Source organism: Heteronotia binoei, chromosome 5 (assembly GCF_032191835.1).
Source record: "Heteronotia binoei isolate CCM8104 ecotype False Entrance Well chromosome 5, APGP_CSIRO_Hbin_v1, whole genome shotgun sequence".
NCBI classification, from domain to species: Eukaryota; Metazoa; Chordata; class Lepidosauria; order Squamata; family Gekkonidae; genus Heteronotia; species Heteronotia binoei.
This window is the reverse complement of record NC_083227.1, coordinates 41,255,749-41,271,526: the sequence shown is the minus strand read 5'-3', so window position 1 is coordinate 41,271,526 and position 15,778 is coordinate 41,255,749. Positions and strand designations below refer to the sequence as shown.

The 15,778-nt window shown below is 46.3% G+C and overlaps 4 non-coding genes across 4 annotated transcripts; all 4 read right to left on the bottom strand.

The window, feature by feature from the left end:
• Window positions 1-4,610: 4,610 nt before the first annotated feature.
• Window positions 4,611-4,692, bottom strand: TRNAS-GCU (transfer RNA serine (anticodon GCU)). The gene has a single exon. It is a non-coding gene; the product is annotated as a tRNA-Ser (tRNA).
• Window positions 4,693-4,714: 22 nt separating this feature from the next.
• On the bottom strand, window positions 4,715-4,788 carry TRNAN-GUU (transfer RNA asparagine (anticodon GUU)). Its single transcript has one exon. It is a non-coding gene; the product is annotated as a tRNA-Asn (tRNA).
• Window positions 4,789-9,203: 4,415 nt separating this feature from the next.
• TRNAS-GCU (transfer RNA serine (anticodon GCU)) lies at window positions 9,204-9,285 on the bottom strand. The gene has a single exon. It is a non-coding gene; the product is annotated as a tRNA-Ser (tRNA).
• A 22-nt stretch (window positions 9,286-9,307) lies between these two features.
• TRNAN-GUU (transfer RNA asparagine (anticodon GUU)) lies at window positions 9,308-9,381 on the bottom strand. The gene has a single exon. It is a non-coding gene; the product is annotated as a tRNA-Asn (tRNA).
• Between the last annotated feature and the right edge of the window lie 6,397 nt (window positions 9,382-15,778).

The following is a 15,778-nucleotide window of genomic DNA, read 5'->3' as shown; positions in this document are numbered from 1 at the left end:
TCCAAAAAAGGGTCCAGGCAAATAGGTGTGAAAACCTCAGCTTGAGACCCTGGAGAGCCGCTGCCAGTCTGAGAAGACAATACTGACTTTGATGGACCAAGGGTCTGATTCAGTATAAGGCAGCTTCATATGTTCATATATATATATATGTTCATATTTATGAAATTATACATAGGGTACAGAATGTGGGTAGAGTGAAGATTTTTCTTCCTCTCCCATAATCCAAGAACTTGGAGGATCCCAGTGAAATTGATGGGCAATTGGTTCAGGATGGACAAGAAAAAATGTTTGTGTACTCAATGAGTAATTAAATTGCGAAATTCACTGCCAGGGGACATTATGATGGTCGCAACAAGCACAGAGGGCTTTAAAAGGGGTTGCAGATCCATGGAGGATAGATCCACCCATGATTTCAAACCATGAAAAATAAAGAGACCAGTGTTCCCTCTAAGATTGAGCTGGCTCACAGATTTTTAGCCTCCAGCTCACACATTTTTGTCTTAGCTCAGGAAGGATGACCCCAGAGCACAATATTTTATGCTGTAGCTCACAACTTTAATACCAGTAGCTCACAAAGTAGAATCGTTGCTCACAAGATTCTGCAGCTTAGAGGGAATATTGAAAGAGATACATGCAAATCAAGTAAACTTCTGAAACCTAGTGTTAAAAGGCAGCATCAGGGGGAAGGCTTTGGCCTCTGTGCTGTTTTGGTGGCCTTCCAAGGCACCTACGTTGACCACCGTATAAAACAGAATGCTGGATTAGGTTGTCCACTGATCTCATAGAGGAAAACACTTCTTCTGGTCATGTGAGTGTACTGAGTTCATGCATGCAAGACACATGCTGTTACAGTCACATGTGGAGTAATTGTTCTTGTCACAGGGTAACCACTTTTTCTTGTTTGGATTCTGCCAGGCATTTTCCATTATTCAATGGCCTCACATGGTTCCCTGTAATCCTGTAAAGTCAGGGTTTTTTTCTTGTTGGAGAGATCCACAGAGCCACAAGATTTGGTGAATGTTACTGCTTTCACTATAGTTACTTCAGTAATAATGACTTTTTTATGAATTTCAAAATGCAAATCCACTGATTCAGACGAATGAATGTGTTCTAAATGCAGTTTTTAAACAACATACCCCCCCCACACACAAAAAAAGACCAAAAGTAATTTGCTCCCCTTGTGGTGTGCCTTCGGAAATACAGGAGCAGCTGAGACAAAAACAGGGAATACTCCAAAACAAACTTAATACTCTGAATAGTACCACTTCTGTTGCAAAGATGGTACACTGGTATTAAAAGGTGTACATGACAATACACTAGGAGAAAAGGGTGACAGAGTGGAAACAGGCAGAAAATGGAGACAGCTATCAACATGAAAGACTTCTGTTCTAGATAATTTCCTTTGTTTATGTTTTATGTACTATTTATATATTTCTAGGAGTTGTGATGTAACTAAATGATTAAAAATAAAAATTAGAAATGTGTCTGTACACCCAGGTTACCAGTTACGATCAGCCAAATGTATGACAGTGTCTCATTCAGTTAGGCAAAAAGTACACATGAACACATGAAACTTCCTTATGCTGAATCGGACCATGGGCCCATCAGAGTCAGTACTGTCTACTCAGACTGGCACTGAGTCTCCAGAGTTTCAGGCAGCGGTCTTCTACTGCCTGAGACTCTGGCTCTTTTAACTGGAGAGGTGGGGGACTGAACCTAGGACCTTCTGCATGCCAAGCAGGTGCCCTGTAACAGACCCCCTTGTGTGTACATATCCTTGAGGACCCACAGGTCTGGGCACTGCTCTTTAGCGAAAGGAGTGGTGACTCGGGGATGGATTCTTGATGATGTGTGGGTGTATGAAGCGCCACCAAGTTGCAGCTGACTTATGGTGACCCCAGCAAGGGATTTTCAAGGCAACTGGAAAGCAGAGGTGGTTTGCCAGTACCTTCTTCTGCAGCCCTTCTTGGTGGTCTCTCTTCCATGTACTGACCCTGCCTAGCTTCTGAGATCTGATGAGATCAGGCTGTACTCTGCTGCCTTCTCTCTTGCCATGAAATATACACAGAAATAACATCAGTAAAAGTGACCCCTCCATCCTGAAATAGGCCAGCCCAAGCTAGCTATGCCATGCAGAACAACACACTACCCACCCAGAGCTGAGGAGCTCTGTCAGGCCTCATATATCCCCTAAGTTGCCTTTACAGAGGCCAGGCATGGCTAGGGGATAGAGCACCTCAGGAGTGACACAGGCTTTCAGCTGGCCAGCAGAGTGGCACAGTGGAAGTGTGGTAGGCCCATAACCCAGAGGTCAGTGGATCAAAAACATCCTCTGCTAGGCAAGTGTGCATTTGCTTTTCTGTCCTTACAATTTTTCCTCCCTGCCTTCCCATCACAGGCTTTCCCTAAGGGACATAGGCAGTTTAAAGCAACCAATAGCTGAGTGACAGAGAGCTGGAAAAACGGCCATCCTTTCCCATTGTCAGTTGTTTCCCCTAATGATATAGTCCTCTTTCACTCTGTGTCCTGCCCACAGTCTGGCATGCTGGCCCAGCAAATGCTAGATGTGCCATGTAAGACCACCCTTATATTCTTCTGACAGAACCAGGCAGTCCTCCTCTCCCTCTCTCTGCTGCTTCCCTGAAGAAATGCTTCTAAGGCTCTTTCCAGGAAAGAAACAGCAAGGCAAGAAACCCTCAGTACCTGTGCCAGTGAAGTAGAGGCATCATGTGGGGTTGCCGATCGTGCGACCTGAGTTCAAGTCCTGCTTGCTCCATCTTTGCCTCTTTTGGTGCCTTTGCTAATTCCATTTCCAAAAACCTTTATTGGCATAACAGCCTTTGGCACTTCAAGAGGTGCCAGTGAGAGGCAAAAAGGGCCAATGAAAGTGAGATTCAAACCAATACACGCAGAGCATTGCCTTGACCAGTCAGCCGCCTCATCAAAGGTTTGGCCTATCCACAGACATCCCTGGCTGGGCTGGAACCACTATCCTTCAGGTTAACAGCCAAATGTGCTAACCAGTTGCACCACAGAGACTTGCTTGCTAGGATGATGCAGCTGGGCCTTGCCAAATTTTCAGGAGGTTGATCATGGCTGGGAGACAAAGGGCCAAGACAGGGTAATTAAAGGATGCTGAAGGGGCAATCCATCCCAAAATAAATGCTTTTCAGTCCCATTGATCTGTAATGGGAGATGCATCAACGTATGTTTAACTCATCAGTTTCAATGAGTTTAACACTGCTGTGTGATGCTTTTTTGTCAGTGAACTCAGTAGTTTTCAGTATTGAAAAGGGGTGCAATCATAATGCAAAATGGGAAACAGAAAATAATGAATTCTAAGACAAGTGAGGAAATGAAAGAGGATTAAAGGGCAACTCAGGAACTATCCTTTCTGTTATAGACTAGTGGAGGGACTGGGCCCTGGGCCTTTTAGGAGCACCTGCGCTATGGGGGCTCCTCATACTCAGGCCGGGGATCCCTTGGTATGCAGAAAGCACTACTTTTGTCATTTATGTAAAAAAGGGGGGAAATATTTGCCAATGTTTGGTATACGAAGAAAAATATGTATATTTTGGTATTTATTCCTTTATTAAAGTTTGATTGAATTTTTTTTTAAAGGGGGGGGGGGAATGGCCCAATAAGAATATGCTCCAGGAGTTCTGCAGTGGGGACAGCAGCTTGGAAGAAGGACATAGAAAGATTATGCTGTGCTTAAATTGGACCTATTTACCTCCACCATCACCCCCCCCCCCCCCACAACTCTACCTTGAAGATCCAGGACAAACCTTGGAATATACAAAGAAAAAACAAAGCCATCTGTAACAGACAGAACTTGCAGCCTTCCATGGTGGGCCAGCTCCAGCCAGATGCAACACACAGGACCACCCACAGGCAATCAAGATGCCCCCTGCTCTCATTTTCCTTGGCAGACTGGAGCCTACAGTCCCCGCCCCCCCCCCCCGTGTCTCCCTGAACTATTTCTAAAAAAGAGGTACTTCTAGAGAGCAACGCAGGGCATGGCCAGGATTTTAAAAGTCAGGGAGCTTTTTTAAAAGTCGTGGAGTATCCTTTCCCCCTTTCCCATCCATTGCAGGGCTTGCTGTTTCTCAGAAGCCTTCTGGGCTAGGGCCAAATCCTGACACTCTGAAAGTGGCCAAGGTGAGGCAGCCAACCCTAAAACTATGGAGTCAAGAAGAGACTGCACCTTGCATGCAAGCAGGGGGGTTTCCTTCCACCTTCCTCTCCCCCACCCCAACACTTTGCAGCCAGCAACTCCATCCATCCCCCTCCCCAGCCCATTCCACATGGGTTCCTCCACCTCCCTCCTCTCTGTCTGCTGCTTTTGCTGCTGCTGTACACTGTGTCCTGATGAGCTCTCCTGGCTCAGGCTGCCACTGATGAGAGTCAGGGGGCCCTACTTAGAAGTCAAGGGGCATTGCCCCGCAGGCCTCTCATGGCTACAGGCCTGCACCAGTGATGTAGGGGCATCATGCGAGGCTACCACTCTCTGATTGTGGGTTCAAGTTCCAGTGGGTGCTTCTCTGCCTCCTCTTTTGAAACTATTGCCAGTGAGAGCCAAGGCTGTCTTAGCCTATGGCAAAAATAGCCGACGAGGGTGGGATTCGAACCCACGCGTGCAGAGCACAATGGATTAGCAGTCCATCGCCTTGACCACTCGGCCACCTCGTCTAGGGCGTGGCCAGTCCACAGACGTCCCCAGGTGGGCTCGAACCACCATCCTTCCGGTTAACAGCCGGATGCGCTGACCGATTGCGCCACAGGGACCTGCTTGCTCTGGCTGAGCAACAATGGACAAGGGCTAGAGGACAAAAAGATGCAGGAGCTGTGCCAAAGTGTTTCTGCCACTGATCAGCAACAGAGTAGTGGATGTGTGCTGGGCCAGTCTTACAGAGGTCGATAGATCAGAGTCATTCTCTGCTGACAAAGTTCTTGGATTTTTTCCATCTTGCCTTGGCTCAGAATGAGGAGAAGAAAACAACCAGCAATCTGTCAAGGCCATTCCATTGCTGTTAAAAGCCAATCATAGGCAAATCACAGAGACTGGGGGAAATGGCCATTCTTTCCTGCCAGCGATGTTTTTAAATAAATGTTACAGCTCCACATTCTCTACCCACAACCTCATGTCTGTAAGCAGTCCAGCTCTGTCCAGCTGTGCCACACAGGATAAAACACTACACAGCAAGCAAAAGCGCTCTAGGCTATGTTCCCTCAGCAGACAGAGATCTGCCAGGAACTGGACAATCCCCCTTTTCTCCATCTGCTGGCTTCCTGAAGTAATTTTTCCAAGGCCCTTTCCAAGAAATTTGCCCTTTGGGGTGGGTGGAGAAATACCCTCCACCCTATAGGTTGCATTTATATTTCAGTAACTGGATTTATACTGTATCCACGTTACAAGGGCTCTGCTGCAAGGGTGCCATGGGATGGGTTAGCAGTGCCATGGGATGAGTTAGCAGTGCCCAAACTCATCAGTGCTCAGAATTGTAAATGGCTCTGGCTGAAGTTAGAAAAAAGATTTACCATCTGACACCTCAGCTAAGTCGTCACACCTAAGGGGCAGAGACTGGAAAGCAAGAAGGCTGGGCTGTTATGCTTCCCTTTGGGATGGAAAGATTGAGAATGACCCTAGAGGGCAAGATTATAAATTCTCTGGACAGAAGGAAGGAGCTCTCCCTTTTCTCCTGCCTATGAGTTGCTGGCAAAAACTATGGAAGAAAAAGCCTTCACAAGGAAACTCCATCCTGACCATATGTTGCAGAACAATGGGGAGAAGTCCCAGACCCCAAGAACCAACGTCATGAAGGACTGCAACTTCAAGAGGTACTAGCCTATCCTAATTCAACATTAGAACAAAGCAGAAGACAAGTGCACCTATAAGACCGACTAAATTTTATTCAGAATGCAAGCTTTCGTATGCTCTTAAGCAGACTTCATCAGACAAAATGGGAATGGCAAGCTGCAATTCTTGTTTCAGCCCTGCTTTGTTCTAACACTAACAAACACAGATCCCTATTTGTGATTCTTTTAATCTGCTAAAAACGTTCCCATGATTCCACACTGCCCACTTATATTAAGAACTGCTGCTTGCCATTCCCATTTTGTCTGATGAAGTCTGCTTAAGAGCATACGAAAGCTTACATTCTGAATAAAACTTAATTGGTCTTAAAGGTGCACTTGTCTACTGCTTTGTTCTCTTGCTTCAGACCAACACCACTGCCTATTGGGATCTAATTCAACATTGTTTAGCATAGCATTGATAGAGGGTTAATAGGACTCCAAGTTTTCACCATTTCTTTTAATCCTTGTTTAGCCTGATGCCTGTGTGACCCAGTAGAACTGTAGTTACATAGATCCCTCTCTTAAATTATCCTTTTCCTAATGGGGGGGGGGAGGTTCAAATAAATAAATAACAGCACCTTTTTGGCTTGACAAGTAATTATGAAATTGCTTCAAAAAGAAAGCATTCGAGGTATAAACAGTTTTCAGGGTAACAAACATCATAAACCCAACACCTCTACAGCCACAGGAATAAGTGAATCATAATTGCTAGGAATGGGCTGCCAACCTTCAGGTGGCGCTTGGAGAGCTGGGATTTCAGCTGATCTCCAGACTACAGAGATCAGTTCCCCTGGAGAAAATGGCTGCTTTGGAAGGTGGGGGCTCTGTGGTATTATGCTCTGCTGAGCTACCTCCCCTCCTCAAATCTCACTCTCTTTAGACCCCACCCACAAAATCTCCATGAATTTCCCACCCTAGAAATGGTAACCCAAGCTAAGAACATAGCAACATCTGCAGAGGCAGGATCTTCAGTAAATACCCTCCAGAAAGGGCACTCAGAAGTCAGAACAAAGGCAAGTTCTAACAACTGCAGCCCAGTAACACCAAGAAAGCAGCTGGTCCAAAGTGTTAAAGAAGTGCAGGGCTCCTTCTTTCCCTGTGTGCTCTTCAAGGGTTCCTGCAGCTACTGCTCTTGAAGCTTTTTCTTCTCTGACTTGGGCCTGCAACAAAATCAGCAGTTCCCTCAGTCAAGTCACAGACCTTCTCTCTCCTTCCCAACCCAGAGCTGGCAACCCTAGCAAAGTAGGTAGCACAGAAGCTATGTGGGCCCTTTAAATGGCAGCACAGTAAGGAATCCTAGAGGTATGAATCCTTTTAGCTGGAGGTGGTCTTCCAGATTTTGTTAGTGGCAGTGGTTACAGAGAAGCTGACACTTCTGGAATGGGCGCCTTTCAGGATGGAGATCTGTGACAGTGATGAGACTTCCCAGGCTCCTGGACATGGGACTGGAGCTTTCAAGACTGTATCCTAACAGGGAAAACCCTCAGTACCAATGGTATAAAGGCATTATAGCAGGCTGCCAATCTTGTGACCTGGGTTCAGGTCCCTGTAGGGGGATGACAAGTGTGTGATTGGAACCCAAGCATACAGAGTACAGTAGATTAGCGTTTCATTGCCTTCACCGCTCAGCCACCTCATTATGGCTGTGATCACCCCACAGCCATCCCTGAGTGGACATGAACCGCCATCCTTGTCATGAGCAGCCCTGAATCACATGGGAGGCTGAGTCATCATCAGAGGATCACCTGTTCCTGAGACTCACACTAGCAGACACTCCCTGCAAGATAGGCCCCTATGAAGCAGAACCTCCTCCCAGAAGGGACCCTTCACCAGTATCATCATCAGCCCCTGAGTCAGAAGGGCCCTCGAGCCAGGGAGTGTCAGTATGGCTAGACCCCCTTCCAGATCCTCCACTATCTCCTCCTCAGGAAAGAAGGCGGCAAGGAGCCAGGATGGCAGTCTTGAGTTTAACACTGCTGTGTGATGCTTTTTTGTCAGTGAACTCAGTAGTTTTCAGTATTGAAAAGGGGTGCAATCATAATGCAAAATGGGAAACAGAAAATAATGAATTCTAAGACAAGTGAGGAAATGAAAGAGGATTAAAGGGCAACTCAGGAACTATCCTTTCTGTTATAGACTAGTGGAGGGACTGGGCCCTGGGCCTTTTAGGAGCACCTGCGCTATGGGGGCTCCTCATACTCAGGCCGGGGATCCCTTGGTATGCAGAAAGTACTACTTTTGTCATTTATGTAAAAAAGGGGGGAAATATTTGCCAATGTTTGGTATACGAAGAAAAATATGTATATTTTGGTATTTATTCCTTTATTAAAGTTTGATTGAATTTTTTTTTAAAGGGGGGGGGAATGGCCCAATAAGAATATGCTCCAGGAGTTCTGCAGTGGGGACAGCAGCTTGGAAGAAGGACATAGAAAGATTCTGCTGTGCTTAAATTGGACCTATTTACCTCCACCATCACCCTCCCCCCCCCCCCACAGCTCTACCTTGAAGATCCAGGACAAACCTTGGAATATACAAAGAAAAAACAAAGCCATCTGTAACAGACAGAACTTGCAGCCTTCCATGGTGGGCCAGCTCCAGCCAGATGCAACACACAGGACCACCCACAGGCAATCAAGATGCCCCCTGCTCTCATTTTCCTTGGCAGACTGGAGCCTACAGTCCCCGCCCCCCCCCCCCCGTGTCTCCCTGAACTATTTCTAAAAAAGAGGTACTTCTAGAGAGCAACGCAGGGCATGGCCAGGATTTTAAAAGTCAGGGAGCTTTTTTAAAAGTCGTGGAGTATCCTTTCCCCCTTTCCCATCCATTGCAGGGCTTGCTGTTTCTCAGAAGCCTTCTGGGCTAGGGCCAAATCCTGACACTCTGAAAGTGGCCAAGGTGAGGCAGCCAACCCTAAAACTTTGGAGTCAAGAAGAGACTGCACCTTGCATGCAAGCAGGGGGGTTTCCTTCCACCTTCCTCTCCCCCACCCCAACACTTTGCAGCCAGCAACTCCATCCATCCCCCTCCCCAGCCCATTCCACATGGGTTCCTCCACCTCCCTCCTCTCTGTCTGCTGCTTTTGCTGCTGCTGTACACTGTGTCCTGATGAGCTCTCCTGGCTCAGGCTGCCACTGATGAGAGTCAGGGGGCCCTACTTAGAAGTCAAGGGGCATTGCCCCGCAGGCCTCTCATGGCTACAGGCCTGCACCAGTGATGTAGGGCCATCATGCGAGGCTACCACTCTCTGATTGTGGGTTCAAGTTCCAGTGGGTGCTTCTCTTCCTCCTCTTTTGAAACTATTGCCAGTGAGAGCCAAGGCTGTCTTAGCCTATGGCAAAAATAGCCGACGAGGGTGGGATTTGAACCCACGCGTGCAGAGAACAATGGATTAGCAGTCCATCGCCTTGACCACTCGGCCACCTCGTCTAGGGCGTGGCCAGTCCACAGACGTCCCCGGGTGGGCTCGAACCACCATCCTTCCGGTTAACAGCCGGATGCGCTGACCGATTGTGCCACAGGGACCTGCTTGCTCTGGCTGAGCAATAATGGACAAGGGCTAGAGGACAAAAAGATGCAGGAGCTGTGCCAAAGTGTTTCTGCCACTGATCAGCAACAGAGTAGTGGATGTGTGCTGGGCCAGTCTTACAGAGGTCGATAGATCAGAGTCATTCTCTGCTGACAAAGTTCTTGGATTTTTTCCATCTTGCCTTGGCTCAGAATGAGGAGAAGAAAACAACCAGCAATCTGTCAAGGCCATTCCATTGCTGTTAAAAGCCAATCATAGGCAAATCACAGAGACTGGGGGAAATGGCCATTCTTTCCTGCCAGCGATGTTTTTAAATAAATGTTACAGCTCCACATTCTCTACCCACAACCTCATGTCTGTAAGCAGTCCAGCTCTGTCCAGCTGTGCCACACAGGATAAAACACTACACAGCAAGCAAAAGCGCTCTAGGCTATGTTCCCTCAGCAGACAGAGATCTGCCAGGAACTGGACAATCCCCCTTTTCTCCATCTGCTGGCTTCCTGAAGTAATTTTTCCAAGGCCCTTTCCAAGAAATTTGCCCTTTGGGGTGGGTGGAGAAATACCCTCCACCCTATAGGTTGCATTTATATTTCAGTAACTGGATTTATACTGTATCCACGTTACAAGGGCTCTGCTGCAAGGGTGCCATGGGATGAGTTAGCAGTGCCCAAACTCATCAGTGCTCAGAATTGTAAATGGCTCTGGCTGAAGTTAGAAAAAAGATTTACCATCTGACACCTCAGCTAAGTCGTCACACCTAAGGGGCAGAGACTGGAAAGCAAGAAGGCTGGGCTGTTATGCTTCCCTTTGGGATGGAAAGATTGAGAATGACCCTAGAGGGCAAGCTTATAAATTCTCTGGACAGAAGGAAGGAGCTCTCCCTTTTCTCCTGCCTATGAGTTGCTGGCAAAAACTATGGAAGAAAAAGCCTTCACAAGGAAACTCCATCCTGACCATATGTTGCAGAACAATGGGGAGAAGTCCCAGACCCCAAGAACCAACGTCATGAAGGACTGCAACTTCAAGAGGTACTAGCCTATCCTAATTCAACATTAGAACAAAGCAGAAGACAAGTGCACCTATAAGACCGACTAAATTTTATTCAGAATGCAAGCTTTCGTATGCTCTTAAGCAGACTTCATCAGACAAAATGGGAATGGCAAGCTGCAATTCTTGTTTCAGCCCTGCTTTGTTCTAACACTAACAAACACAGATCCCTATTTGTGATTCTTTTAATCTGCTAAAAACGTTCCCATGATTCCACACTGCCCACTTATATTAAGAACTGCTGCTTGCCATTCCCATTTTGTCTGATGAAGTCTGCTTAAGAGCATACGAAAGCTTACATTCTGAATAAAACTTAATTGGTCTTAAAGGTGCACTTGTCTACTGCTTTGTTCTCTTGCTTCAGACCAACACCACTGCCTATTGGGATCTAATTCAACATTGTTTAGCATAGCATTGATAGAGGGTTAATAGGACTCCAAGTTTTCACCATTTCTTTTAATCCTTGTTTAGCCTGATGCCTGTGTGACCCAGTAGAACTGTAGTTACATAGATCCCTCTCTTAAATTATCCTTTTCCTAATGGGGGGGGGGGAGGTTCAAATAAATAAATAACAGCACCTTTTTGGCTTGACAAGTAATTATGAAATTGCTTCAAAAAGAAAGCATTCGAGGTATAAACAGTTTTCAGGGTAACAAACATCATAAACCCAACACCTCTACAGCCACAGGAATAAGTGAATCATAATTGCTAGGAATGGGCTGCCAACCTTCAGGTGGCGCTTGGAGAGCTGGGATTTCAGCTGATCTCCAGACTACAGAGATCAGTTCCCCTGGAGAAAATGGCTGCTTTGGAAGGTGGGGGCTCTGTGGTATTATGCTCTGCTGAGCTACCTCCCCTCCTCAAATCTCACTCTCTTTAGACCCCACCCACAAAATCTCCATGAATTTCCCACCCTAGAAATGGTAACCCAAGCTAAGAACATAGCAACATCTGCAGAGGCAGGATCTTCAGTAAATACCCTCCAGAAAGGGCACTCAGAACAAAGGCAAGTTCTAACAACTGCAGCCCAGTAACACCAAGAAAGCAGCTGGTCCAAAGTGTTAAAGAAGTGCAGGGCTCCTTCTTTCCCTGTGTGCTCTTCAAGGGTTCCTGCAGCTACTGCTCTTGAAGCTTTTTCTTCTCTGACTTGGGCCTGCAACAAAATCAGCAGTTCCCTCAGTCAAGTCACAGACCTTCTCTCTCCTTCCCAACCCAGAGCTGGCAACCCTAGCAAAGTAGGTAGCACAGAAGCTATGTGGGCCCTTTAAATGGCAGCACAGTAAGGAATCCTAGAGGTATGAATCCTTTTAGCTGGAGGTGGTCTTCCAGATTTTGTTAGTGGCAGTGGTTACAGAGAAGCTGACACTTCTGGAATGGGTGCCTTTCAGGATGCAGATCTGTGACAGTGATGGGACTTCCCAGGCTCCTGGACATGGGACTGGAGCTTTCAAGACTGTATCCTAACAGGGAAAACCCTCAGTACCAATGGTATAAAGGCATTATAGCAGGCTGCCAATCTTGTGACCTGGGTTCAGGTCCCTGTAGGGGGATGACAAGTGTGTGATTGGAACCCAAGCATACAGAGTACAGTAGATTAGCGTTTCATTGCCTTCACCGCTCAGCCACCTCATTATAGCTGTGATCACCCCACAGCCATCCCTGAGTGGACATGAACCGCCATCCTTGTCATGAGCAGCCCTGAATCACATGGGAGGCTGAGTCATCATCAGAGGATCACCTGTTCCTGAGACTCACACTAGCAGACACTCCCTGCAAGATAGGCCCCTATGAAGCAGAACCTCCTCCCAGAAGGGACCCTTCAACAGTATCACCATCAGCCCCTGAGTCAGAAGGGCCCTCGAGCCAGGGAGTGTCAGTATGGCTAGACCCCCTTCCAGATCCTCCACTATCTCCTCCTCAGGAAAGAAGGCGGCAAGGAGCCAGGATGGCAGTCTTGAGCAGGTACAGGACTGCACCCTTGGGAGCTCACAACTTCTCTTCCTTTGTAGAAGCAGAGTGATGAGTTTTTAAATAATCTGGGCATTACTGCTTGTTAAGCGGAAGAAAGAGGACTCAGTTAAGAGCATTGATCCTAATGACTGGTCTGGACCCAGATGCATCTGGAAGGGAAAAACCAGCTACTTAAACTTGCCGCGAGACCTGGTGTAACAACCCAAACTCCCCTCTGGCTCGAGGCAGAGCAAGGCGTTTTCTTTAGAGTGACAGACAAGGCAGCACAACTCAAAGATAAGCAAAAATTAATATTGAGCTGGCAGGTAGTTTAAAACAGACTGGTGCAAGGAAAACAATAACTAAAATATAACTAACTAATAAGACTTATATCACACCATAATCACCAGCCAGGAAGCAGGACGGCTTCTTGCCAAAAAGACAGTGTATATATCAAACGGTTTTGGAAACAGTATAAATCCCCCTCAGCCGGCTAATGACAAACTAAAAACTAAAAATGGGCATTCCAGAAGAACCAATCAAGGAAGCTGAGGGTGACCATTAATTAGAAGGAGATTAGAATAACTCCTTCCAAGGTCACACATAACCAAAACACTACTGGAACAAAAGAAATTGGCAAGCAGCCCAGAAATCAAAACCACCATATATATATGTTTTCATTACACTTGGGAATTGATGTGTTTGCATGTTTGTGATGGAGCTTGCTCTGGAAGTATATCTGTTGCCTGACTTTGGAGTGGAGCTGGCCTTTGCTTATTATATTCATCCTTGACTGTACTGCCTGGTATTAAGTGGGAACTTTTTGCCTGACCTTGGACTGTGTTTTAGACTTTGCATTCTTGGACAGACCATACTGTTGTCAGGGCTGTGGACTGAAGTGGTGGACCTAATCCTGCCCCTGACAGTGGTAAATGTGACAATCCTTCCAGTTAACAGCTGAGCATTCTGAACAATTGAACCACAGACAAATGCCTGTTGGGGCATGACAGAGTTTGAATGCGCAGGAAGGTGTGGTCCCCTGAGTGAGTAGATAGTTGGGTGCACTCCAGAACACTGTGGTAAAAGCACAGACTCCACAACAGCCAGTTAACAGATATATTTTGGGTCAAACGGAAGAGGCAGTCAAAACAGGCAATGGTCATACACAGAATAGCAGTCCTCCAATATGCAGCACCAAATCACAGTCCAATAGAGAAGTCAAAAATCAGTCCAATACATTACATGAATCCAGCAAGTCAGTCAGTAAGTCACTCCTTCCAAGAAACAGTTCAACAGAGTTTCTCCTTCACATATGTTATTCATACAGCATCGCCCAAGGCCAAGGCACGGCATGTAACCAAGGCAAAGTGCTGTGGCTAATGCTACCACAGATATAGTGCAGCCACCCAATCCTAAGCCTGATTGGTAACATGGGCCACACCTGTGCTTCTCGTGACTTCTATCACAGCTGTATAGTTTTAGTTGCATAACCTTGACTCAGCAGTTTAGTTCTTAAAGGAACTCAACACTGACATCCTCCCCTTATGGAACTAAAAACATTCTATACAGGTAACATCAACTATTTACATTCATAGTTCACATACATATCAACAACATGGCAGTAATATTGCAACTTCACTTCAGACCAAGTTTTATACAGTTGTCTTTATGTTTTACTGGTGTCTGAGCCTTTGTGAAAATGTCTGCAATATTGTCACTCGTGGCACAGTATTCCAAAGTGATTAGCCTGTCTGTTAAGCATTGCTTTACATTGTGGAACCTGACGTCTGTGTGCTTGGAACTTGATTTAACTCCAAGATTGGTTGCTAGCTTTAGAGCCGCCTGATTGTCCTCAAACACAGTGATAGGTTCTATGTAAAACAAACCAAGGTCAGCTAGTAGCTGTTTGTACCAGGTTAACTCACTACAGACTGTACTGAGTGCGGAATACTCTGACTCGCATGTCGAGAGAGCCACATGTCGTTGTTTCAGAGATCTCCACCCTACCAGGACACCACCCATGAAAATTGCCAGACCGGTGGTTGACTGCCGGGTGCTCTGATCACTAGCAAAGCTTGCATCTGCGTAAGCATGCACCTTTAGATCCTTAAGAGGTGTTATGTACAAGCTTAACTCTAGAGTATGCTTTAGGTATCTAAGGACATGTTTAGCAGCAATCCAATGGCATTGTCTTGGCTCCTTTACAGCCCTTGCCAATTGGTTAGTTGCCATAGCTATATCAGGTCTTGACCAGTTAGCTATATAAGATAAACTTCCAATCAAAGACTGATAGATGCTTTGGTCAAACAGTGGACTATTGCTATCATTTAAGTCAAAGTTCTGCAGCATAGGAGATTGCACTCCCCTGCATTGGTCCATTTTATAGCTCTTTAGCAACTGAGCTATTTTACCCTTCTGTGAGACACGATACCCACCATTTACAGGTTCAATGTCTAAGCCAACATATTGTCTGATGTTGCCCAGATCCCTCACAGTAAACTGTTCATTCAAAGTTTCAACAATAGATTTCATCATCTTTTCAGTTCTACAAATCAAAGCTAAATCATCCACAAAGACAAGGATTAAACATTGCTGCTCCCCTTTTCCTTTGAGAAATATACAAGGGTCAGCTATGCCTTGCTTGAAACCAAGCTTCTTTAAACATTCAGTTAAGAACTGATTCCATTGATGCCCAGACTGTTTTAAACCATACAGTGATTTTTTAAGTTTCCAGCAAACATTTACATTGTTATTTCCACCAGAAACACCAGGTGGCAACTTCATATACAATGTGTGTTCTAGAGGAGCGTGTAGGTAAGCGGTCTTAACATCTAGATGTTTTACAACACAATTATGCCTGGCTGCATAAGTCAGAGCACAAAAGATTGATGTAGCTTTGAGTGTGGGGGCAAATGTTTCGTCATAATCTTGCATGGACTGCAAGTACCCCTGTGCTACTAGTCTAGCTTTATAACATACGTTTCCGTCTGCCCCAGATTTTAATTTGTAAACCCACCTACAACCCAAGAGTTTATGATTAGGTGGTAGTACAGACTCTTCGTAGACTTGTAGCTCTTTCAACGACTCAAGCTCCGCCTTCATGGCTGCGTTCCATCCAGCCTGTTCGTCTTGCGTGAGATGCTTGATGCTGTCGTAGCAGGAAGGCTCAGCAAGGACGACACACGCCTGACCAGGACTGTAGCGATCTGGAGGACGAGTTGTTCTCGTAGATCGTCTGAGAACAGGTTCTGGTTCCTCATCTGACACTCCATGCTGGCTCACCGGCTGCTGCTGCTGCTGCTGTGACACTCCCGCTCCAGAAGACGCAGGTGTAACAGGTTCCGGCTTGATGGCTCTGCTGCTGGGTGAAGGACTCCGCCTCTCGCCTCCAGTTGG